Source organism: Lolium rigidum, chromosome 4 (genome assembly GCF_022539505.1).
Source record: "Lolium rigidum isolate FL_2022 chromosome 4, APGP_CSIRO_Lrig_0.1, whole genome shotgun sequence".
NCBI lineage: Eukaryota > Viridiplantae > Streptophyta > Magnoliopsida > Poales > Poaceae > Lolium > Lolium rigidum.
In genome coordinates, this window is record NC_061511.1 from 92221535 (window position 1) to 92246784 (window position 25250).

General features: G+C 45.3%; 1 pseudogene; it reads left to right on the forward strand.

The window, feature by feature from the left end:
* Positions 1 to 20542: 20542 nt before the first annotated feature.
* Positions 20543 to 23806, forward strand: LOC124708023 (annotated as a pseudogene).
* Positions 23807 to 25250: the final 1444 nt, after the last annotated feature.

A 25250-nucleotide genomic window follows, 5' to 3' on the forward strand; every position in this document is an offset into this window, starting at 1 on the left:
ATTGTCAACATAGCGTAATATAACAAGTACAATATGCAAGTATGTAGGAATCAATGCACGGTTCACACAAGTGTTTGCTTCTTGAGGTGGAGAGAAATAGGTGAACTGACTCAACATAAAAGTAAATAGAATGGTCCTTCAAAGAGGAAAGCATCGATTGCTATATTTGTGCTAGAGCTTTTATTTTGAAAACATGAAACAATTTTGTCAACGGTAGTAATAAAGCATATGAGTTATGAAAGTTATATCTTACAAGTTGCAAGTCTCATGCATAGTATACTAATAGTGCCCGCACCTTGTCCTAATTAACTTGGACTACCGGATCTTTGCAATGCACATGTTTTGACCAAGTGTCACAATGGGGTACCTCCATGCCGCTTGTACAAAGGTCTAAGGAGAAAGCTCGCATTTTGGATTTCTCGCTTTTGATTATTCTCAACTTAGACATCCATACCGGGACAACATGGACAACATATAATGGACTCCTCTTTAATGCATAAGCATGTGGCAACAATTATTATTCTCATATGAGATTGAGGATATATGTCCAAACTGAAACTTCCACCATGAATCATGGTTTTAGTTAGCGGCCCAAAGTTCTTCTCTAACAACATGCATGCTCCAACCATGAAGGTGGTAGATCTCTCTTGCTTCAGACAAGACGGACATGCATAGCAACTCACATGATATCCAACAAAGAATAGTTGATGGCGTCCCCAGAAACATGGTTATCGCTCAACAAGCAACTTAATAAGAGATAAAGTGCATAAGTACATATTCAATACCACAATAGTTTTTAAGCTATTTGTCCCATGAGCTATATATTGCAAAGGTGAATGATGGAATTTTAAAGGTAGCACTCAAGCAATTTACTTTGGAATGGCGGATAAATACCATGTAGTAGGTAGGTATGGTGGACACAAATGGCATAGTGGTTGGCTCAAGTATTTTGGATGCATGAGAAGTATTCCCTCTCGATACAAGGTTTAGGCTAGCAAGGTTATTTGAAACAAACACAAGGATGAACGGTACAGCAAAACTCACATAAAAGACATATGGTAAACATTATAAGACTCCATACCGTCTTCCTTGTTGTTCAAAACTCAATACTAGATGTTATCTAGACTCTAGAGAAACCAAATATGCAAACCAAATTAGCAAGCTCTAAGTATTTCTTCATTAATGGGTGCAAAGTATATGATGCAAGAGCTTAAACATGAGCACAACAATTGCCAAGTATCAAATTATCCAAGACATTTTAGAGTTACTACATGTATCATTTTCCAATTCCAACCATATAACAATTTAACGAAGAAGAACTTCGCCATGAATGCTATGAGTAGAGCCTAAGGACATATTTGTCCATATGCAACAGCGGAGCGTGTCTCTCTCCCATAAAGTGAATGCTAGGATCCATTTTATTCAAACAAAACAAAAAACAAAAACAAACCGACGCTCCAAGCAAAGTACATAAGATGTGGCCGAATAAAAATATAGTTTCGGGGAGGAACTCGATAATGTTGTCGATGAAGAAGGGGATGCCTTGGGCATCCCCAAGCTTAGACGCTTGAGTCTTCTTAATATATGCGAGGGTGAACCACGGGGCATCCCCAAGCTTAGAGCTTTCACTCTCCTTGATCATATTGCATCATACTCCTCTCTTGATCCTTGAAAACTTCCTCCACACCAAACTCGAAACAACTCATTAGAGGGTTAGTGCATAATAAAAATTCACATGTTCAGAGGTGACACAATCATTCTTAACACTTCTGGACATTGCATAAAGCTACTGGACATTAGTGGATCAAAGAAATTCATCCAACATAGCAAAAGAGGCAATGCGAAATAAAAGACAGAATCTGTCAAAACAGAACAGTCCGTAAAGATGGATTTTATTAGGCCACCAGACTTGCTCAAACGAAAATGCTCAAATTGAATGAAAGTTGCGTACATATCTGAGGATCATGCTCGTAAATTGGCGTAATTTTATGAGCTACCTACAGGGAGATAGACCCAGATTCGTGACAGCAAAGAATTCTGAAACTGCGCAGTAATCCAAATCTAGTACTTACTTTTCTATCAAAGACTTTACTTGGCACAACAAAACATAAAACTAAGATAAGGAGAGGTTTCTACAGTAGTAAACAACTTCCAAGACACAAAAACAAAAATACTGGAGTAAAAACATGGGTTGTCTTCCATAAGCGCTTTTCTTTAACGCCTTTCAGCTAGGCGCAGAAAGTGTATATCAAGTATTATCGAAGGGTGGTGCGTCAACCTTACCTTGGGCTTTACCCTTACCTTTCTTATTGTTTTTCCTTCCCTTTGGTTTAGGGAATATATGATTTCCCCCGGCATAGAGGTGAATTTCAGAGTGCCTTTTCCCACATCAATGATCTGCTCCCAATAGTTTCAACGGGGATCTCCCGAGTATGATTTTTCCTGTTTCAATAACAAGATAATCAATGGATATTGTTCTTCCAAGTATGGTTGTATGCACACCTGCAGCTACTCCCTTAGGAATTATAATAGAGTTATCAATGAGAGTTATCTCTTCTCCTCCTTCATCGACTCCCCAAAGTTTCAAAGATTTATAAATGCTTTCAGGCATAAGGCAAAATTCATACATAATATCACAGTAGGCATGAAGAGTTCGATCACCGATAACAATTTTAACAACAGGATCCCATAATGAAAGTTCAGAGTTCACTAAAACTTGATCAAGACGGTTACGAATGTATCCATAATTTTCATTTAAGCGAGATGCACTTGTCTCAAGAGTATTTAATCTATTATGAATGCTGATAAGGGCTGAATCAAAATTATTAGCTGAATCATGTGATGCAACCAACTTCTTTATGGCATTAAAAGCTTGATCCCCATTGCAATGGAGGAAATCTCCTCCCACTAAAGTATCCAAAGCATATCTATAGCGAACCATAAGACCAAAATAAAAATTACTAAGGAGCAAACTTAGAGTCATTTGAGGTTCAGTTTCACGATAAGAAGTAAAAATTCTAGACCAAACATCCTTAAAACTCTCCTCATCCCCTTGTTTAAAAGTGAAAACTAATTCTTCAGGCGAAGAAGTAACACGTTCAGAGCTAGACATGGTAACAAAAGTAACTAAATATTTTTTTTTTGTATTTTTAATATAGAGTGCAAGACAGTAAATAAAGAAAACTAGATAAAGTAAATGCAAGTAAACTAATTTTTTTGTGTTTTTGATATAGCAAACAAGACAGTAAATAAAGTAAAGCTAGCAACTAATTTTTTTGTGTTTTGATATAAGTGCAGCAAACAAAGTAGTAAATAAAATAAAGCAAGACAAAAACAAAGTAAAGAGATTGAGAAGTGGAGACTCCCCTTGCAGCGTGTCTTGATCTCCCGGCAACGGCGCCGAGAAAAGAGCTTGATGGCGTGTATTTCACACGTTCGTTGGGCAACCCCAAGAGGAAGGTATGATGCGCACAGCAGCAAGTTTTCCCTCGAGAAAGAAACCAAGGTTTATCGAACCAGGAGGAGCCAAGAAGCACGTTGAAGGTTGATGGCGGCGGGACGTAGTGCGGCGCAACACCAGAGATTCCGGCGCCAACGTGGAACCTGCACAACACAACCAAAGTACTTTGCCCCAACGAAACAGTGAGGTTGTCAATCTCACCGGCTTGTCTGTAACAAAGGATTAACCGTATTGTGTGGAAGATGATTGTTTGCAGAGAAAACGAGTAAAACAAGTATTGCGAGCAGATTTGTATTTCGAGTATTAAAAGAATGGACCGGGGTCCACAGTTCACTAGAGGTGTCTCTCCCATAAGATAAAAGCATGTTGGGTGAACAAATTACGATCGGGCAATTGACAAATAGAGAGGGCATAACAATGCACATACATGACATGATAAGTATAGTGAGATTTAATTGGGCATTACGACAAAGTACATAGACCGCCATCCAACTGCATCTATGCCTAAAAAGTCCACCTTCGAGGTTATCATCCGAACCCCTCCGAGTATTAAGTTGCTAAACAACGATGACAATTGCATTAAGTATGGTGCGTAATGTAATCAACAACTACATCCTCGGACATAGCGCCAATGTTTTATCCCTAGTGGCAACGAGCACAACACAACCTTAGAACTTTCTCGTCATCGTCCCAGGTGTCAATGCGGGCATGAACCCACTATCGAGCATAAGTACTCCCTCTTGGAGTTAAAAGTAAAAACTTGGCCGGAGCCTCTACTAGAAACGGAGAGCATGCAAGATCATAAACAACACATGTATAATAACTTGATAATTAACATGACATGGTATTCTCTATCCATCGGATCCCGACAAACACAACATATAGAATTACGGATAGATGATCTTGATCATGTTAGGCAGCTCACAAGATCCAACAATGAAGCACAATGAGGAGAAGACAACCATCTAGCTACTGCTATGGACCCATAGTCCAGGGGTGAACTACTCACTCATCACTCCGGAGGCGACCATGGCGGTGTAGAGTCCTCCGGGAGATGAATCCCCTCTCCGGCAGGGTGCCGGAGGAGATCTCCGGAATCCCCCGAGATGGGATCGGCGGCGACGGCGTCTCGGTAAGGTTTTCAGTATCGTGGTTTTTCGCATCGGGGGTTTCGCGACGGAGGCTTTAAGTAGGCGGAAGGGCAGGTCAAGGGCGTCACGAGGGGCCCACACTATAGGTCGGCGCGGCCAGGGCTTGGGCCGCGCCGCCTATAGCCTGGCCACCTCGTGGCCCCACTTCGTGTGTTCTTCGGTCTTCTGGAAGCTCCGTGGAAAAATAGGGCCCTGGATCTTCGTTTCGTCCAATTCCGAGAATATTTCGTTACTAGGATTTCTGAAACCAAAAACAGCAGAAAACAGGAACCGACACTTCGGCATCTTGTTAATAGGTTAGTTCCAGAAAATGCACGAATATGACATAAAGTGTGCATAAAACATGTAGGTATCATCAATAATATGGCATAGAACATAAGAAATTATCGATACGTCGGAGACGTATCAGGATGCGCTTACCGTAGACACTTGACCCAGGTTGGGCAAGCGGTGGGGTGGGGATCCCATTCTAATTCCCCACGGTAAGTGGTCTATGATGGGTTGCAGCTACCGGCGAAGGAGTTTGGTTAACGAGTCCCAAACTGTTGTCGTGGTCGGGGTCCATCCTTAATTGGTGTAAGAGGACCGACGAGGACCCAGGATCGGGGTATGCAACAAAGGGTGGGTGTGCGAGGTAGCGGAGGAACATGATTGGCTAGACCTTATACCGGGCCTCACACCAAAGGAAGTGTGGACGAGCCTGCAACTCGGTTGGCACCAAGGTTAAGATATCTTATGGGTAAAGCAACACACCTCTGCAGAGTGTAAAGAACCGTGACCTGTCACTCCTCGTTCCGGGATATGGAAGCTGCGAACGCGGCCGGAAAGGAGCTCCATGAAGTTCTAGTAAACCGGTGAAGGCTGACGGACATAGTTCTTCTGAATAAAAGCAACCTTTTGAAGAAATGGTTATGAAAACCTGCATTGGTATTAGACTTTCTGGTCTAATGCTGTAGCTAGTGCATCAAACACCTCTTTCCTATAATGAACTTGTTGAGTACGCTCGTACTCATCCCACTCTTAAATCCCCTGCTTAGATATGGAGGCCACGATGGAGGATCTACAGTGCAACTCGAAGACCGAGGAGTCAACAAGTACTTCAAGAAACAGGACCTATCAGAGGAGTCAGATACCACATCCAACAAGGAGAAACCTAGATTAGCAATAGAAAGGAACTAGCTTCCTAAACTTAGCTCCTATTTAGCTAGAATCTATTCATAGCCTCTGTAGCTAGATAAATACTCTACAAATAGAGTTCGTGTTAGGATTAGACTACGAGTTGTTCTCCTGGAGTTTATTTGCAGTTTTACCTCATTGTAAAGTAGGAGGCTATGATGATCTTATGTAATAGAGTCAATATTGTAATTCTATAGACATACCTTGGACCCGCATATGTTTCTGTTGTACCACTCTGAGCGATATAATACTAGTGGAACGGTGTTTCATTGGTGTTATATCAGACTTGCATACTACACCATGCAGTGGTATGCCGGGTCACCACAACATGTACGAGGCATGGGGCACATTTCGTGGAAAATAGCGTTCTCCCAGAACGATGACCCGTACGGTTACAGAAGCCGTAAGAGAAAGATGGATCGGGAAGCAGATGTTGTGGCGCGGTTGGCATCGGAAATGGATGTGATGAAGAAAACCGTGAGTGTACTAGTAGCCGAAAGAGATGCAGCTCGGGCGCAGCATGAAGATCATCCATTGGATCTCGGAAGCCAGCAGCGGAGAAGCAGCATGGCTTCCACGGAGGCCCCACCGGCTAGTGCACATGCACCGACGATCGAGATTACTGCATCGGAGCCTCCGGCGATCGAAATTACTGCATCGGAGCCTCCGGCGATCGAAATTACTGCACCGGAGCCTCCTCGCTACCCCGTGGACGATGTAAAGGAGATGAAAGAATGTCATCTGTATTATCCAATTGGGAACATGTCCATGAAGGTAGCCATCGGTAGTGCTTTACCATGTGAACCTGGAGCACTCCACCACAACAAGCCCATTCAAGATGGCTATGCTCGTGTCACGGTGGAGGACATAGTCCCGGGGTTTGAGGACCTGGAGATTGACAGCTACACCTGAAGGGGAGAGAAGACTTGGAGATGTCAAGCGCCATTTCATTCTATGGCAAAATAAGTTTATCAAGTTTCCAGGCGAGGCGCCAAGGCAAACAAGTCCACCCCCCTACGGTGGTGGTGGCGGTGGTGGCGGTGGTGGTGGTGGTGGTGGTGCTTCACCTACACCTCCTTCACGTGAGCCGACGCCGCCCCCCAATTCACCTCCGGCGGGTAAGCAGCCGCCGCCCCCAGTCCGCCCCGGGCGGGTAAGCAGACGCCGCCCCCCAATCCACCTCCGGCGAAGAAGCAGAAGCAGTCCTGGACTATCAACCCGGACCCTTATGTACCTAAGACCACAAAGGTACCTGAGCCATCACTGAAGCCTCTCCCCACAAGGCCTTGGGAACGTAGTGCCGAGGAAGTCAACGCGGTCGCGACTGCTAATTATGAGAAATGGAAGGCGGACTGCTAGAAAAAAAGAGAGCCCGAGCCCAAGCCAGTATTTTCTGATGAGCAAAAGAAGTGGGCTAAGTCATTTTTGAGCACACCGTCCCAAGCCGCGAAGAATCTGTCTGACGACTATGCACGTGAACTTCGTAGGCAGGCACTCATGTTGAAGGAGAAGAAAGAGCGGGCGGAGAAGCAGGAGAAGAAAGCCTTGGAGGAGGCCGAGAAAGAATTAGAAAGTACAAAAAGCGGGAAACCAGTTGCCCAGCTCGGGGAACAAAGTAAACAATCGATTGCCCCGCTCATAGTGAAAGCCGCCGGTCCGGATGCCCCCGATATCATAGCAGCTGCGGCAGACATGGATTGACTGTAACGAGTGCCAGAGAACAAGCGGCCAACTTAGGTATCACTCTTCGTGCAGTGTTAGGCCTTGATGAGGCGCCAATGAAGGACGTAGTATTTACATATGTGCGGAATGGGCCTCTCGTCGAGCTCTGCGCAGAAGAGGATCTACCTCGACAAATGACAGTCTCGCTAAATTGGTACAAGGGTTACATAAAACTTAATAACGCCAAAGACTATATTTATGCGGAAGTTAGACATGAGCATCACTTCAAACATTACTATATAACAATTCATCGGAGTGAATTGTTCCAGCTGTTCAATCTGCGCGAGCTCGACAAATCTATCATCAGTTGCTACGTTCGTAAGTGATTTATTAATTTCTACCCCATCTCGTTCATTGCCTGCATATATATATATATATATATATATATATATATATATATATATATATATATATAGGGTCACACTATTGCAAGCCGGTGCTCGAATAATATTCTGAGCACCAGCAACCCTATAAGGACGCGATCTGGAAAAAGAAGAAAAAAAAATCGTCCGAACCACACCGCCGCTTTTCCCCCCGATCCACCACCTCCCTCGACCCGCCTCTGACCATCAGCCAGTCCCGCCGCCCCCGTCGGCAAGCAACCAGGCGCGCCGCCACCATCCCACCATGCGCCGCCGCCGCTATCCCCGCAGTCTGCGGCCCATCTTTCTCAAGCCCCCGCCGGTGTTCGGGCGGCCTCCTCTGGCAACCGCCGCGGCCGCCTCTGCTGCAACCGATGCCGCCCTCTCCCCTGCAACCTGAGCCGCCGCGCGAGCTTCGCAGCGCTGCCGCCGACCACCCCTCGGTTTCTCCAGCCGCTAGCTGTTTCCCGGTCTCCCCCGCAGCCGCGGATCTCACCGAGCATCTCGCGCGCGCATCGCCGCACCGCTTCCTCCTGCACAGATCCCCTGCTCCACCCTCCGAACGGCATGGCTCTCGCCGCCACCGTCCCCTATCTCATATTCCACAACTCCATCGGTTCTCGACTACCCCAGGCAGGTTCTCCATCTTCCCCGGCACCAGCGTGTCACCTGCCAAGGCGCCGCCGCCAGGTCTCTACTTCTGTTCCCCCGCGACCTGGTGTCTGCCTGCTCACTCCTAGGTGGCCATTGTCCCCCACCACCAACACAGTCGCCGGCCCCCCTCCTCTGCGTGACTAACTCTGGATTGAAGAAAGAGCCACCCCTAACGCTTTTCTTTTCTTCGTTTTCAGCAACAGAAGAACAGGTATTCGAATTTGGGAAGTACATGCCTTAGAATCGCCAAAATACAGGTTCCGTTCTGTACTACCACACGCGTCATGTGTACAGCCTCGTCTCCTCTCCCCGTTCCCCCCACGTCGCCGACGGCAGGCCAGATGACGGAGGATCTCGTGTGGCGTCAAAGCTAATGGTGATGGCTACCACCAGCGCCCTGCTATGTGTGGATTTTTTTCTACGAAAGGCAGTTCCCATCGGTGTGTTTACATACGGGAAGTGCAAAAACAATACTAAAGGGATGTGAGCTGTACACATCCCCGGGAGAAGTAAACATTCATAGTCTAGAAAATGAGTACTATTACAAGGATGTGAGCAGTACTAGTGCATGAATGTGAGCAGTACATTGGTGTGCTGTCGCGTCATCGCTGCATGATTATGTAGGAATTGTTCGGGTTTGTCTTCACTCATAATTGTGTGCGGGTGATGTTTACATGTGCTGCTGTGTGCGCTCCCACTGATGCTGCTGAATCAATAGCAAGCGATGATGTATCTGGCAGCATGCGCTACCTCTGCTATGTTTTAACGCTGCTCTTATTTAATCAACACATATTTCTGTTTCTACGATGTTGCTATTCTGCCTCTATTTTCTGTAGAAAAGTGCTACCTGCATCTATCTCCATTCCTTAACTGTCATTGTGTCATGCTAAAAGTTGAAAAATAAATATAAAATATGTTGCAGCATATGCTTCCGAGAAAATTACGCAAGAAAGTATGATTATATGGCGTCGGGAAGTGCAAGTTCAAAACGTCGGAAAGTGCAAGTAGTCCGTATTGTCATTGCGCCGTGCTAAAAAGCCGAACAATAAAAATAAGTATGTTGCAGCATATGATTTCAAAGAAAATTAGGCACATAAGTACGAGTATATGTCGCGGGAAGTAAAATTTCATAACGTTTAGAAGTGCAAGTTGTCCGTATTGGATGTCCAAACAAAAAAGGTTAAAATTTATCAAGGAAGTACACAGGGGTAGTACATGCATTACAAACAAGTAGCAAACGGGAAGTACGATTAAGGTCTTCTTTAATTATCACACTGTCAAGCTAAAAAAGGCAAAAATTAAAAATAATACGTTGCAGATACGCTTCAAGAAAATTAGGCACGGAAGTATGAGTACATAGCGTCAGGAAGTATAAGTTCATAATGCCCATAAGAGCAAGTAGTCTGTATTGGGAGTCCAAGTAAAAAAAAGTTCAAATATATTAGGGAAGAACATAGGAATAGTACCGGAATTGCAAATACTTGACGCGGAGAAGTACACTCATTTGACATGAGCAGTACACCCATTCAGCATACAAAGTACAATAAAACAAAAAAATCCAAATGCAAAAAACAAAATAATCCCGTCACTCGTGAGGAAGTTGAAATACTTGACGACGAGAAGTACAACCATTCAACACGAGCAGCACACGCACTTAATATAGGAAGTACAAGAAACCCGACAAAGTACAAATGCAGAAAAATTAAAATAATCCCGTCATCCGGGAGGAAGTACGAGCAGCGATTCCGAGAAGTACATGCGGAGACAACAGGAAGTACAAGCAGTAATTACATGAATTAAAAGTGTTCAAAGAAAATACTCCCACATAAGTCCACATAGCAAAAAAACAATAATAATCCCATCACCCTTAAAGAAGTTCATATGCTTGACAATGAGAAGTACAACCATTCGACACGAGCAGTACACCCACTTAATATAGGAAGTACAAGAAACCCGACAAAGTCCAAATGTAGAAAAAACAAAATAATCCCGTCATCCGCAAAGAAGTACGAGCAGTGCTTCCGAGAAGTACAGACGGAGACAACAGGAAGTACAAGCGGTAATTACATCAAGAAAATACCCCCACATAAGTTCACATAGCAACATTGTGAAGTTCAAATATTATGATCCAGGAAGTACATAATCTCTTAAATAGAATGTAGGGACAATCTAAAATTATCGTTTCGAAGCACACATGCTAGTTTTTATAAAACACACTAGTATCAAAACATTTCTAGGAAGTACAACCACGAAGGCCAGGAAGTACAAGGACATGTCGCAGGAAGTTCAGATGCGCGTGGTTGTGCTGAGCATTTTGTGTGGCCATGGACCTCAAACGGACACCGTATGAGAAACTAATAGTCATTTTACTAAACACTTTCGTGAAACAGCGCCAAGAAGTACAACCGCATTTCCCTAGAAGTGCAAGTTCGTGTCGAGGGAAGTTTAGTGCTCTGCGGAAATCTATTGTTCAAATCTCATCGATTTGATCACCAACCACTTCAATCATTGTCACCAAAAGCTTTATATGGTAAAGTATATGTCTAATTTCATTACCTACAATATTTTACAACAAATAAATGGATCTAATCTATCAAATTCAAATCGCCATCCCACAAAATATACCGGAAACATGATTTCAAAACTTCTAAAATTACTTTCAAATCGTTTGGAGTTGGCAAAAATGGTAGATACGAAAAAGATGCGCCATTTTGAGACCTTTCCAACCGTATATCATTTCATTGTTTAAATATACCGCATGGAAATCGCGGGGAAAATCATTCGGTGCCCGTCACATAAAACGGGCGGACTGTAATTCGAATTATTCTATTAAACTATAAGGAATTAGAGAAAACAATTGGAATAAGAAAGTTGCGCCTAGTCCATAGCTTTCCAACGCCATATCATTTGCATCATTCCGACAAACGGTTGAAAAAAATCATCCTAATTACTGTCCGCCCGTTTTTAAGTACGTCCGAATTTCGGTATTTTCAAAATTGTTCAAAAACTGTGAGGATTTTGAAAAAACGTAAAACATGAAAAAGTTGCGCAATTTCATTATCTATCCAACGGTATATCATTTGTACATTTTCGATAAGCGATTCGAAAATCAAACTAAAAGTTCGTTTTCTGGCCATATAGAAGCGTTTTTGTATTTTTAAAATTAAATTTAAACCGTGCATAATCTGAGAAAATTGTGAACATGGAAAAGTTGCGGTTTTTCATTATCTATCCAACGGTATATCATTTGCATAGTTCCAACAAATTGTGAATACTAAACAGATCAATTTCGTGACAGAACTATGGATTCTGTGAAGAACACAGAGAAGTACGAACGTAGACTGCAAAAAGTTCCAGGGAAGTCCAAGACCGTGTCCAGAGAAGTACGAGTCGGTGCTCAGAATATTATTCTGCAACTGGTTGCAGAATAGTGCTGGTATATATATATATATATATATATATATATATATATATATATATATAATATATATATATATTGTCCTAACTATATTGTTGTGTACGCTATTATGCGGAATGAAGAAGCGGGAAATGCGAATAAGGAACATCCATGATGTTGGGTTCATTGACCCACACATCGTTAATTCATATGTGTTAGAACACCACCCCCGCCGACGTGGAGGAAGACTCGTGGCGGTTTCTTAGAAAACAGGAACTCAAAAGTGATATTCTATTTCCTTACCATTTTGGGTGAGTGTTTCGTCTTGAGCACATTCTCTTTTGTTTACTCCATGCATGGTATGTGGCTAATCGATGAGTTATGCATGATCGTGCATGTATCGTGTCCGCAGGTTCCACTGGATTCTGCTAGTAATTCAATTTCACACCTCCACAGTTCTCATCCACGACTCTCTGAATATGGATCCGGCGCTTTGGGCCTACATGAGAAAAATGATGCAAAAGTAATTATTTTCATTTATTTGCGCTCTATATCGATCGGCCTATTTCGTTCATTTCCTAATATCAAGTAACTAATTAATAACTCTCTTGTTCATTTAATTTTCTTTGCCTCGTAGGGTTTGGAGACGGTTCGTAGATGAAAAGGTCGGTGAATTCAAAAAAGAGCTACAATTTAGAAGGGCGAGTGCTCGGGACTGGGGATATTCAGCCACCGGGGACCAATCTATGTGGATACTAAGTTTGTGAGAGGATCCGGAGATACACCAATGAGCGGGACCAGCCGTCTGAGAACAACATCAAGAGGAATAACCTCCGGAAGACGCTTAGTGCAGAAGCTCGCTTCCGACCACTTCAAGAGGAACTAGCTGGATGGTTCGCGAGGGAAGTCATCGATCCTAGAGGAGAACACTACGGAGAGGACGTAGAACTTCATATGCCTAAATTATGGATGGAAACTTGTTCAAAATTGTATATGGTCATCCGATATTGAATATATATATATTGTATATTCCTCTTGAATTCTTTTTGGTCCTAATTTCAAATTTGTTTGAAATAGTACATTCATATGCATGTATGTAGTACCGTAGAATATGTGAAACTCCTTCAAAATTAAGACCCAAAAAAAAATAAAACAATACAAATTAAAAAGAAACTAGGTTTAGTGGGGGGGGGGGGCTAAAACCCTAAACCTGCGGCGGCCTTTAGTCGCGGTTGGCCATGAGAACCGCGACTAAAGGTCCTCCGCCCCGACGGACTGCTGGCGGCCACGTGGACGTACCTTTAGTCGTGGTTCGTAAGAAACCGCGACTAAAGGGGGGCCTTTAGTCGCGCTTAATTGGCCGCGGTTGCGCAACCGCGACTAATGGCAGTTGCGAACCGCGACCAAAGGCCGTTTTTCTACCAGTGGGGCAAATCTGAAAAATGTCAAACAAATAAGCCTCGGACATTTGAGCCATCTTTAATATATATTCACGTGACCGAAGTTCAAAAAACAAAAAAAGAAATGTGATGAAGTACATACACAAGAATTGAATAATCGACTTATCTTCAAGACCCAGTACACAATGCTGGCATCTTGAGAGCTCCACGAACGGACATGGGAACCGGTGAGGGTGTTAACGTGGAGGTTAATACCCTCGTGTGGAATGATGGTCTTGCCGGCGAGTCAACGTCTGGTGACAAGGCGCAGCGGGCGCAGGAGACGGCGAACGTGCGGGGGAGCTGGACGTGGCAGTCTCGATGCAAGGGTCCTACGAGACGGGGGAGACCGATACAGTCGACGCCAAGGGAGTCACAGCGGTCAAACAAGCTACCGTGACCGATTCGGGCGAGTGGGACCACGTGCCATGTTCGGCCAAGGAGGCTAGTGTGGTCGAGTGGGCCGGCGTGGTCGGCTCGCGCGAGGAGGCCGGCGTGGCCGAGTGGGCCAACATGCCTAGGGCGGAGCAAGCCGACATCGATGCAGATGGTGAGAGGTAGGGTGTGGTCCGATGGACCCAGATGGCCCACCAGTCCGGCGTAGTCTAGGGTGCATGGGAGGCACGGGGACCGAGGCAACCACGTCATCGAGCAGATTGACATTGGGGGCGGTGTAGCATTGTCTGCATGTTAGAGACAAAAAAAATTTGGTGAAGAAGGGAACCGAGTTTCATCAAAGATCACATGCCGATAAATAATGGTATGACAAGATGATGAACGAACTATCTTCCTGTTTGCAGACTCACTCGAGGGACAAAGTATCCTCAAAACGCCCATAGCAAACTATGCTCATATGAAGATGATCTACTTCGGATGTGTTCCACAAGCACCCATCTCTCCTACTGCGATCCACCGTGCTCTTAACCACCTCATGGTGCAAAAGGCACATGCCACCAGGTCCCCCGACCTAACCTCTCCCCCGACCTAACCTCTCCCCTGACCTAACCTCTCCCCCGAGGCGGCGGCGCCGCCCGCCGTCCCCGGGGAGTTCCCTTCCACTCCGCCCCCTCCCCTCCCCTACAGCCCCCCCCTCCTCCGCCGCCATCGCCAAGGACGCCGCGGGGCAAAGCCCCTGTGGTGAGGCGGCGGTGGCGGCTCGGTCCTCCGTCGGCAGAGCGCAGCGCGGGCTGCGGGAGCGTGTGGGGGCGGCGTCCTACACCCTCCTCCTCCGTCGACTGAACGCAGCGGGATGGCGGTGGCCGGCGGATCTCCGGCGGCCGGCGGCGGATGTTGGCTGCGGTGTGGTCGGATCTGGGCCGGAGGTTCAGATCGCGATCCATCGCGGCTACGTCTCGTCAATGGCACGAGGAGGCTTTGCTGGGTCTTCTTCGCGGCTTGAGGACGTCCGGGTCTTCAGCCCGGGCATGGTGGTGGTGGCTGACTTCATCCACCGAAGGCAGTCGGCCAGGCTGGCTGTGTTGGATTTCATCCCACTTTCAGCGCCGGCAGTGAGACGGGGAGGGATAGTAGCCGGTGAAAACCGTGCCGACTCCGGTCATGGCGGGCGATGGCGGCGTCTGCGCCGTTATCTTGTTGAAGGCATCGTCAAGCAACTATCGCTAACCTACTCGTTCCGGCGGCGAGATGGAGGAGCTTGGAAGCCGGCGATGGTGTCGTCGGTGGAGGGTTGGAGTGGCCAGCCCAGGATGGTCGCCGACGTGGGGGTCCAACCTGAATAAAGGCGGCGGTCCTAGGGCCTCTCTTGCGTGAAGAGGAGGACCTACCGGAGGCCTAGACTCGTGATCTGGCCGGAGTGTTGAGTTCCGGAAGGCTCCGCCGATGAATGTAACAGTGCTTTTGCTCGGAGTTTGTTGGATCGGAGGTATTCGGTCGTGCGCACCCATGTTTTTATTCCGACCGATTGGTTCTGGAGGGAGCGGCGCGAAGCTCTTTTTCTTTGATTGACATCAAGTGACTATGGATCCATGATGAAAGTCGGAAGAAGACAATTTCATGAAGGCCGGAGGGGGGGACTAGCTAAGGGAGGTTCAAGTCTTTGCGATGTTGAGGGACTAGCTTGGTGTTCCGGGTTTCACAGCAGCGGTATGAAAGTGGGGGCGACAACACAGGTGAAGTGCAGAGTCCTACCTTTCAGGGTGAAAACCCAAGGTCTGGCCTTAATTGGTTGTGCCTGGCAATGTCCTTGGTGGAGGCATTTGTTTTGAGAGCGGGGACTAGTCTGTAATTCAGGTGTTGTCTTGGCGGTGGATGTATTGCTGTCGTTAGGCTCGAAATACTGTAGCGGGACTTTTCTTTCTTAGTTTTCTTTTCTTGTTTTTGGCTGTGTGCATCCGTAGTGCCATTAGGGTGGTGCATTGTTGCAGAGGCTGGGTGTAATTGGTATCTTCTTGATATTAATATATTCCCTTTATCGAAAAAATGCCACCAGGTACCCTGCAATGAGCCCTAAGTGCAGGATGTCCTGGTTTACTACCTTTCTGAAAAAGTATTACTTTTGAGGAGCCCATGTATTGGGTTCTCGTTGTGCTGCTCGTTCTGGCATTAACGACGGTGATGAACATCATCACGATGATGTATATTTTAGGAGTAGTTATGTTGGATGAAAACAACCTCTCGGTTGATGAACATGTGTTGCATCACGACCACTTATCCGTGGACTCGTGGTGCAACAATCTAATCCACCTTTAAAAGTATGTTTATGTTATTGATTATGTGCTATATATTAGACATGCCCGAATGCTATTATGTAAAACACCTTGTATGTTGTACCGATCTCTTTGGTAAGCCCACCACGAAGCAGACGTGGTAACCGTACGCGGGAAATAGCTCGTAACCAAAGGCAGCCAGATAATGCGAAACAGAAAAAGGGCCCAACCAAACGATGGGGCTTGAGCTTCTGCTATGATGCATGCTCTAAACGACTTGTTGGCAACCAATATAATTGCACAACGTGATTTTTGGATCACATGACCTCTTACAGCTTCTACAGAGCCAACTTCCCCAGATGCAGAGAAAATCTTACAAGCAACCAAACTTGCCCTGTGAGACGGAAAGCTTATTTTAACGTGATTCTCCTCGTTCATCTCTGATATAGAATCACCACTTTGAAAATCAAATTCTGAGACAGGGTGGAGTTTCGCCGTCACGCCCCCAAGCTTTGCCGCCAAGCACCGCCCCTAGTAGCAGCCCATGTCGACCTGTTCTTGCCGCCAAGCGCATCTGCCACACCCCTGCTCGCGGCCAGCTTCAAGGCGTGGTGGGGTGGCACACTATGCTTGCCAAGCTTGGACATGGCGGGCCCTAGGCAGAAGCTTACAGCGGCGTCGGCCATGGTGGAACAGACAAATGGGATCAAGTACACGTCAGAAAATTAGACCTAACAAATGGGATCCACTTTGTCAGATTTTCTATGCCAATTCATGCTCAATTTCCGTTTAGCTTTCTTTATTAAAACATACGGAAATGTGGTGGTTTTTTATCCCGTAAATGCAAACTAGTATTGTTCGGTAAATATGATTATAAAAATGGTGGTGATTTTATGATATATACTCCTCGTAGTTGGTTATAGTAGTCCCAAATGTGTATAAGACTAGATTCGAACTTTTTTAGGGGAAATCGTTAGCTTTATTAATTATATAATAATGCGTTAACAATCATTCAAGATTAAAGCCAACACGTAGGCCAGCACCGGTTCACTTGACACTCCACATGACTCACGGCTTGCCTAGTTACGCCAAATTATGTGCTACATTATTACACCCACAGTTAAGTTTACACTTTACACGTAGAAATGTGGGGATGAAGTCTCAAAAGCTGTTGGATCTCTTTATTGATGCATCAGTAGGACTTTATCGAGTGTGGCTCGGATACTCAGTTGTGAGATGATAGGTGTCTGGGCAATGCTACTCTCCAAGACCATACCCAGATCTTTGCCTGCTGATGAAGGATTGTTTTTTCAGGATTCCACGACAATCTCATTCGGAGATCCGTGGTGAGTTTGTCTGTTTGACAAGGAGCCCATGAATTGGCTAGGGTTTATGTCTTCAAAAAATTATAAATGATTCTCCTAACTTTACTCTTATCAACCTATAAACGATAAACGATGTCGAAACTCAATTCGGCTCCCGGGTGCCTATGATCCCTCTACCATAAAAACATATTTCCAAGTGTTAAATTTTTTTGGCAAAAAACTCTTTGTTTCAGCACCGAATTTTGTCTTTTTACACACGCCACCTGACATATCGATTTTTCATGAAACAACTTTATGAGCGCGTAGCACATGAAGATGTACATGCGAAAATTTTATTTCAATTTTTTGACATTTTAAAATATATCTAACATGTATTTCAAAATAAAGGGAGCATGCGCTCCCATGTGCCAAAACATTACTCCCTGGAAATTGCTACAAGTTCAAAAGTCACGTTAACGTGTCCTGCATGTTGGACACACTCATAAATGAGAACTCGGTCAAGAACATTTCTAATGCACCAAGGGCTTAGGTGCTAGTGTTTTTTTTATTTTATAAGGGAAGCAACAAGGGCTGTGCTAGTATTCCCGTAATGTTTAAATGCATCAATTCCTATTTTTTTGTTAATAATAGCAGGAAACACCGGCCGAGTTTTCGCGTGGGGAGCGATACTTTGTCTATTCTATGTGTTTATAGTCAGCCGACGCGGCGATTTTGATCCCGAGCGCATCTACTCCTGCGCGGCCATTGGTCAGCTAGTGCATTGGGTGGTGTGCCGCTTCATTACACCTGAGGAATACGTGTGAATAGATAGCAGATTGGAGCGTATGCGAATCGTATAGAACTAGGTGGACCCTTGCCGGAGAGGTAAACGGATACTTCACGGGTGCATTGATAGTCCATGTTCTGTCCATATTAATTCCTTGCAAAATTGTGTACTAGTGGTACATGAAGCGTGTCTCCAGTCCTTGCAAAATCGGATACAGGATACAACTAAATTATTTTTTTTGCGGGGTGGAACATAACTAAATTCAACTAAAAAACAGTCTGGGTCATATTTCTTTTTGCAAAAAATATTTCAATCTATTTCATGAGTTCACAAAAGTACAAAGTACCCCTAAAATAATAAAAATATTACATTGAGGTCCTTCGAGCACCTAACAACAACTAATGCTGCCAGAGCGACTAGCCGATGCGCCGATGTTGCCGCTCCCTTACCGGAGCCAGCGTGACGATGTTGACGATAGTCAGGAAGTCTTCGTGTACGTGTCCCTAAAGACCACCGCTCCAGAGCTGAAGTCGCCGCCATTGAACCGTTGAATTGATCCAAATCTTCTAACACCAAACCTCTAATACGCGTAGAATGAACGAGATCCACCACTCCATGGAAGCGGCGACCAGACGAATCCCCGCACTCCTCAACGTCAGTAGCGAGATCGCCGCCGACCAGGTGGACGAGGAGGCAGGAATACCTTATTCTTATCTCGCACAACGCCGCCATAGTCACCCATAGCGACGATGCCAGTTAACCAAACTCTAGTTTTAGGGACCTTAAATAGTGCCAAGCGCAGGTCCGAGGTCCCAAGCCCTTCCCACCGCCGGAGCGGCTAGCATAGGAGGCGGGTACCCGTCGATTCCCGGTCGTAGACGGCAAGAACAAAGCAGCTGCCTAGTAGCGGCTGCTAAGGTTTCCACCCTAGCTCCCGCCTCAGTTTTTTTTCACGGGAGGGACGGAATCAGGAGTCGGTTTTAACGTGCGCGTCTTGAAAACAGTCTAGGTCATAAATTCAACTAGAAAAAGTCTAGGTAATAAAAAAAGTCTTTTTTTAGGTCCATGCAAAAAAAAGTCTAGGACAAGGACTAAAAATCTATTTCCTCCGTTTAAAAATAGGTGTCTTAACTTTTTCTAGATACGGATGTATCTATAACTGAGATGTGGCTAGATACATCAATATGTAGACAAAATTAAGACATCTATTTTTAGACGAAGGGAGTAATTACTATTGCATCCTTTATTTATGTTCTATTCTGTACAAAGATTGGAAGAACATCAAATACAAATTGCACGACATGATGAACGAAAATAATCTGCACATACGCAAAAAATCCGCATTTTAGAGAAAGAACAAGGTCCTAAGTCCCATAGAGCGTGAACACGGTGAAGGTGGAAGAATAGAACGGTCCAGAAATCAACTCGCGTTTGTACCGTGGAGGAAGAAACGGCAGCTCAGCAGTTGTATCTCTGCAGACGTAGGCCAGGCCGCTGTACCGAACATCATCTCAATCTAAAATACAGCAGAAAATACACGGAAGTGAGGGCACCTGGCTGAATGCCATTGGTCCTTACAGCGGGAGCAGCTACACCCGGGATCAGATAGGCATTTTCGGCCGAATATGCTATATTTGGTTACATACGATTACATGGATTGTTTGAATTAAGGGGATTGACTAGAGATGCAAATATACTTTATACTTCTAGCATATTCGGTTACATATCACTAGTGGAGAAGAGGCCTTTGGTCCCAAGCAAATGTTCCAGTGTAGAACCAAACCGGGACCAATGGGGGCATTGGTCCCGGTTCGTTTTGCCAAGGGCGACCCCACTAGCTCAGAGCCTGTCCGGTAGTGGCCTTTGGACCCGGTTTGTAATACAAACCGGGACTAAAGGGTCCACGGCAGGGCGCGGCAGGCCGTGTCAGGCGTGGGGAACCTTTAGTCCCGGTTTGTATTACAAACCGGGTCCAAAGGCCCCCCCTCTGGACCCGGTTTGTATTACAAACCGGGACAAAGTCCCCAATCTGGCTATATAACCTTGCCCCTGCCCAAGTGTGAGCCACACTTGACCATTTTTTCACTTTATTCACAAGAGGGGTGTATTGCTCTCCTCTCTTCTTCACATGCACAAGAGGTGTTCGATGAAATGCTTAAAAGGATTTGCCACTTGAGTTTACACAAATCAAGCCACACTTAACTTGCTTTTTTCTTCTTCATCGAGGTTAACAACTTTATCTTTTTCATCTGTAATTGATAAAATGCATGTGTATATATACATCGTGATGTTCTAATTAATTTTTATATAAAATAAAATTGTTTCCGATTCACCAAACCAATTCTTATCTCTTTCTGAAGGAATAAATAATTCTGTAATGGTTTTGATCAGCTTAATTATATCATGCAGATGAATCGGCAATGGATGTACATTGACCGACGGTTTGACGAGTTCACTTCGGGCCTGGATAATTTTATGGCCGTGGCGGAGGCAAACAAACATGGTGGCTTCATGTATTGTCCATGTGTCAACTGCAAGAATACCGTAAATTACGCTCACTCGAGTCTCATTCACAGCCACATTCTGCGATCCGGTTTCATGCCCAGTTACTATTGTTGGACCAAGCACGGAGAAAGAGGGGTTATGATGGAAGACAATGAAGAAGAGGAAGAGGATGATGATGGTTATCCCAATTTCCCTGAATACGATGATACTGCAGAAGGCAATGAAGACAATTAAGTAGAAGATCAAGAGGCACTAGATGAGCCTGCTGATGATGATCTTGGTCGGGTCATTGCTGATGCAAGGAGAGAATGTGAAACTGAAAAGAAAAGGTTGGCCTTCGACAAGATGATAGAAGATCACAACAAATTGTTATACCCAACTTGCGAAGATGGCCATAAAAAGCTAGGCAGCCACCTGGAATTGTTGCAATGGAAGGCGGAGAACGGTGTCACCGACTCAGGATTTCGAAAGTTACTCGACAATAATTAAGAGGAAGCTTCCAAGGGGTAACAAATTGCCCGCCGATACGTACGAAGCGAAGAAGATTGTCTGCCCTCTAGGATTAGATGTGCAAAAGATACATGCATGCATTAATGACTGCATCCTCTACCGCGGTGAGTACGAGAATTTGGATGCATGTCCGGTGTGCACTGCATTGCGGTATAAGATCAGATGAGATGACCCTGGTGATGTTGAGGGCGAGCGCCCCAGGAAGAGGGTTCCTGCCAAGGTTATGTGGTATGCTCCTATATTACCACGGCTGAAATGCTTGTTCAGAAATAAAGAGCATGCTAGGTTGTTGCGATGGCACAAAGAAGATCGTAAGAAAGACGTGATGTTGAGGCACCCTGCTGATGGCTCCCAATGGAGAAAAATCGGTAGAGAGTTCCCAAACTTTGCACAGGATGCAAGGAACTTAAGGTTTGGTCTAAGTACATATGGCATGAATCCTTTTGGAGAGCAGAGCTGCAGCCATAGCACCTGGCCCGTGACTCTTTGTATATATAACCTTCCTCCTTGGTTGTGCATGAAGCGGAAGTTCATTATGATGCCGGTGCTCATACAAGGCCCGAAGCAACCCGGGAACGACATTGATGTGTACCGAAGCCATTAGTCGAAGAACTTCTACAGCTGTGGTCCCTAGCAGGTGTACGTGTGTGGGACGAGCACAAGCGGGAGGAATTTGACCTAAGAGCGCTGCTTTTCGTAACCAGCAATGACTGGCCTGCTCTTGGTAACATTTCAGGACAGTCAAACAAGGGATACAATGCATGCACGCACTGTTTACATGAGCTCGAAGGTGATTATTTGGAAAAAGGTCAGAAGGTCGTGTACTTGGGGCATCGTCGATTTCTTAGGACTACCCATCCCGTAAGAAAGAAAGGCAAGCATTACAACGGTGAGGCTGATCACCGGAGGAAGCCTCCCCATCGTGATGGTGTTGATATATTTGGTATGGTCAAGGATCTAGATGTAATATTTGGAAAGGGTCCTGGCGGACGGTCTATTCCGAATGACGATGTCGGACACGCGCCCATGTGGAAGAAGAAATCTATTTTTTGGGAGCTAGAATATTGGAAAGTCTTAGAGGTCCGCTCTTCAATCGATGTGATGCACGTGACGAAGAATCTCTGCGTGAACCTGCTAGGCTTTCTGGGCGTGTACGGGAAGACAAAAGATACACCAGAAGCACGGGAGGACCAGCAACGTTGGGAAGACCCCAAAAAGCTGCATGAGAGAGTTAAAGGACGTCATTTCTCCAACTACGCTCTTACAAAAGCAGAGAAGGAAATATTTTTTGAATGTCTGAGCAGTATCAAGGTCCCGTCTGGCTTCTCCTCCAATATAAAGGGAATAATAAATATGGAGAAGAAAACATTCCGAACCCGAAGTCTCATGACTATCACGTGATAATGACACGATTGCTTCCGATTGCATTGAGGGGGCTTCTACCGGAAAATGTTCGACTGCCCATTGTGAAGCTATGTGCATTCCTCATTGCAATTTCTCAGAAGGTAATAAATCCAGAAATTCTACCGAGGTTGCAGAATGATGTGGTCCAACGTCTCGTTAGTTTTGAGCTGGTGTTCCCACCATCCTTCTTCAATATTATGACACATCTCCTCGTTCACCTGGTCGATGAGATTTCCATTCTCGGTCTTGTATTTCTACACAATATGTTCCCCTTCGAGAGGTTCATTGGAGTCTTAAAGAAATATGTTCATAACCGTGCTAGGCCAGAAGGAGGCATCTCCAAGGGCTATGGAACAGAGGAGGTCATTGAATTCTGTGTTGACTTTATTCCTGACCTTAAGTCGATTGGTGTTCCTGAATCGCGGCATGAAGGGAGACTAAGTGGAAAAGGCACGCTAGGAAGGAAATCAATGATATGTAGGGACGGGATTTCTTTGACTCAAGCACACTACACAGTTCTACAAAGTTCCACCTTGGTGGCTTCATATATCGGTGACCACTAGAACTTTCTACGCTCCCAGAACCCGGGGCAGTCTAACGATTGGATTAGACGTGAACACATGTCGACTTTTGGCGGTTGGTTGCAAAAACATCTCCTGAATAAAAAAAGATATTGAAGATCAGCTGTACTTGCTGGCCCAGACACCATCTTCGACTGTAGTTACTTTCCAAGGGTACGAGATAAATGGGAATACATTTTACACGATCGCCCAAGATAAAAAGAGCACCAACCAAAACAGTGGTGTCCGATTTGATGCAATAATGAATGAAGGCCCAAATGACACATATTATGGTTACATAGAGGATATATGGGAACTTGACTATGGACCTTCTTTTAAGGTCCCTTTGTTTAGGTGCAAATGGGTCAACAAAACAGGAGGCGGGGTTCAGGTAGACAAGTTGTATGGAATGACAACAGTGGATCTCAACAATCTTGGGTATAGAGACGAACCATTCCTCCTAACCAAGGATGTGGCCCAGGTTTCCTATGTGAAGGATATGTCTACCAAACCAAGAAAAAGGAAACATAAGGAAACAAATACATCAAACGATGAGCCAAAGCGCCACATAGTTCTTTCTGGAAAAAGAAACATCGTGGGAGTGGAGGACAAGATAGACATGTCAGAAGATTATAATAAGTTTGATGAAATTCCACCCTTCAGAGTGAACATTGATCCAAGCATCAAGTTAAATGATGAAGATGCTCCATGGTTAAGGCCGAAGAAGATTAAATGATGAAGATGCTTGATGGCGTGTAACTCACACGTTCGTTGGGAACCCCAAGAGGAAGGTATGATGCGCACAGCAGCAAGTTTTCCCTCAGAAAGAAACCAAGGTTTATCGAACCAGGAGGAGCCAAGAAGCACGTTGAAGGTTGATGGTGGCGGAATGTAATGCGGTGCAACACCAGGGATTCCGGCACCAACGTGGAACCTGCACAACACAACCACAGTACTTTGCCCCAACGAAACAGTGAGGTTGTCAATCTCACCGGCTTGCTGTAACAAAGGATTAACCGTGTTGTGTGGAAGATGATTGTTTGCAGAAAACAGTAAAGAACAATTGCAGGAGATTGTATGCGATGTAAAGAATAGGACCGGGGTCCACAGTTCACTAGAGGTGTCTCTCCCATAAGATAAAAGCATGTTGGGTGAACAAATTACAGTCGGGCAATTGACAAATAGAGAGGGCATAACAATGCACATACATGATATGATAAATATAGTGAGATTTAGTTGGGCATTACGACAAAGTACATAGACCGCTATCCAGCATGCATCTATGCCTAAAAAGTCCACCTTCGGGTTATCATCCGAACCCCTTCCGGTATTAAGTTGCAAAACAACGGACAATTGCATTAAGTATGGTGCGTAATGTAATCAATAACTACATCCTTAGACATAGAATCAATGTTTTATCCCTAGTGGCAACAACACATCCACAACCTTAGAACTTTCCGTCACATCGTCCTGCATTTAATGGAGGCATGACCCCACTATCGAGCATAAATACTCCCTCTTGGAGTTAAGAGCAAAAACTTGGCCAGAGCCTCTACTAATAACGGAGAGCATGCAAGATCATAAACAACACATAGGTAATAGATTGATAATTAACATAACATAGTATTCTCTATCCATCGGATCCCGACAAACACAACATATAGTATTACGGATAGATGATCTTGATCATGTTAGGCAGCTCACAAGATCCAACAATGAAGCACAATGAGGGAGAAGACAACCATCTAGCTACTGCTATGGACCCATAGTACGGGGGTGAACTACTCACTCATCACTCCGGAGGCGATCATGGCGATGAAGAGTCCTCCGGAGATGATTCCCCTCTCCGGCGAGGTGCCGGAGGTGATCTCCAGAATCCCCCGAGATGGGATTGGCGGCGGCGGCGTCTCAGTAAGGTTTTCCGTATCGTGGCTCTCGGTACAGAGGGTTTCGCGACGAAGGCTTTAAGTAGGCGGAAGGGTGGAGTCGGGAGAGTCACGGGGGCCCCACACGCTAGGGCCGCGCGGGCCCCCTCTAGGCCGCGCCGCCCTAGTGTGGCGGCGCCCCGTGGCCCCACTTCGTCTCCCCTCCGGTCTTCTGGAAGCTTCGTGTAAAAATAGGACCCCGGGCGTTGATTTCGTCCAATTCCGAGA